Here is a 2,500-nt window from a genome sequence, read left to right as displayed (position 1 = left end):
ATATGCGACATTCCCGCTGTCCGTATACATGAGCCGCGACCTGTACCACTTACGAGCGAGAGACGCGATCGCGTTGCTCACTGTACGGCGTCCGATACCGAGCCATCAGCATGTCGGTCCCCATGCGCGTTGCACTCGCACTCGCAGTCGCAAAAACGTGGGGCAAATATATTACGCGGAAGAGTTATAACAGACCGAGCCCCACTGCATGGGGGGAGTCTTTGTCACTAATGTACACAGATGGAACATTTTGGACTGGAACCAGATTACCCGTACACACGGCGCTGATTAGTAATCAATGCAGAGCCATCAAACTACAGCAAATATACACAACTGTCCGTATACATGCTGAAAGAGTCTGCCCAAAATGGGAACCACACGTCAGCCAGACACTCTGATCACGCACCACTCTCTGCTTCTAACAGGCGCACATACAATATGTAAGCACCAGCATGGAACAACATCCAGTGCATCTTCTCCGCCACATTACACAATCCACACTATCACAACCAGACCAGGAGGTCCGTGCGGAAAATACAATATCCCAGCCTTTCGACATCCACCATTGCGCAGACCAGGCACCAACACCCACACATGTCCTATACAACGGTGCACCCAACATCACAATAGTACCTCCTGTCACAGCGCACAAACAATGACATGAGTCAAAGACACAGGTCTCACACAAGCATAGAATTGGAGCGCCGCCTCTAATAAGCCAAAGGTGCATCCTGACGTGACAAATCTGATCATGTCACAAGCATTCACTTACTATAATCACTATCAACGAACCTGCCGCCCCCGCCCCCCCCCCCCCCTACACCTTTCCGTACAACAACGTGTAACCTAACCTAACCTAACCTAACCTATGTTGTACCTTAACCTAACCTATGTTGTACCTTAACCTAACCTATGTTGTACCTTAACCTAACCTATGTTGTACCTTAACCTAACCTATGTTGTACCTTAACCTAACCTATGTTGTACCTTAACCTAACCCATGTTGTACCTTAACCTAACCCATGTTGTACCTTAACCTAACCCATGTTGTACCTTAACCTAACCCATGTTGTACCTTAACCTAACCCATGTTGTACCTTAACCTAACCCATGTTGTGCCTCAACCTAACCCATGTTGTGCCTCAACCTAACCCATGTTGTGCCTCAACCTAACCCATGTTGTGCCTTAACCTAACCCATGTTGTGCCTCAACCTAACCCATGTTGTGCCTTAACCTAACCCATGTTGTGCCTTAACCTAACCCATGTTGTGCCTTAACCTAACCCATGTTGTGCCTTAACCTAACCCATGTTGTGCCTTAACCTAACCCATGTTGTGCCTTAACCTAACCCATGTTGTGCCTTAACCTAACCCATGTTGTGCCTTAACCTAACCCATGTTGTCGCCTTAACGTAACCCACGTTGTCGCCTAAACCTGCTCTGTAATTGTTATACGACTCGTTCAATTACTGTAGTGTTGCCCACCCGCAACCCTCGCAATATAGTTCGCTACTCGCACTGCCCGCACCCCTGTGTATCGCTTCATGTTAAACACCTTGCAAGTCTTGCTCACTTTCCACATGCTCCTGCTGTACACTGTAATGTGGATGGCAGCAGGACGTACATGCCGCCCCTCCCCACGTCCCCACCTTGCCCCCTGCCTTCGCAAGCTGGTTGGTGAGAAGTTTGCATGTTCAATGCCCTTCGCATGCGACGTACTCAGGCTACGTTGTGGTGCGGCCTGTGTCAACTGTCCGCTGATGTCGTACGCGTGAACCACAATCTGTACTGCACATTCGTCCTTATGTACTGAATGATACATCGTGGCACATGTGTGACCGCACAACGACTGCGCCCAAAAACGGCGGACCATACAGTGCAAATATTGTGCACGCAGCTACGTGTCGTCTCCCTATGAGAGCTGGATTGCAGTGTGGTACGCCATAGAGACGTGTGGGAGGAACGGACGCCGTGGATGGCGATCAGCATGAGCTGTCTGTTGATGTATTCGGACCTAGTCGTCTCTCCTCACACACCGTGATGGCATGGTGCACCGCGTTCCATATCTGCGACATGCTACAGAGGCCGGTTGACAGTCGTTCGAGCAATGGACATCGCATACGTACGGGGGCCACCTTCCACGTATTGTCTAGGCGTGCACATTTTGTTGCGTGTATGTGGGCAGACGTAGTGTGGCGTGACACCTGACACAGGCATGCAATAATCGTTGAAGTTGCAAATGGCGATGGACGCCTGCGTTTTCTGGTGAAGTTACGCAAATGAACAAATGGTAACCTGTTGTGGTGCGGTTGTTCTCGCTAGGGGTGAATCGGTGATGGCGACGATAGGTTGAGGTACTAACCGGTTGTTCCAGCGATACCCACCATGCCGACGAAACTGAACGGCATCTGGGTGTGAAGCGATACGCGGCGGTGGCTGGGTGGGACCGTCCCCGGCCGGTGAGGGGGCGCCTCCCGGCGTGCTGGCCGCGCGGTGCGTG

The sequence above is a fragment of the Schistocerca piceifrons genome, unplaced genomic scaffold (assembly GCF_021461385.2).
Source record: "Schistocerca piceifrons isolate TAMUIC-IGC-003096 unplaced genomic scaffold, iqSchPice1.1 HiC_scaffold_1215, whole genome shotgun sequence".
NCBI lineage: Eukaryota > Metazoa > Arthropoda > Insecta > Orthoptera > Acrididae > Schistocerca > Schistocerca piceifrons.
This window is presented reverse-complemented; position numbering follows the sequence as displayed.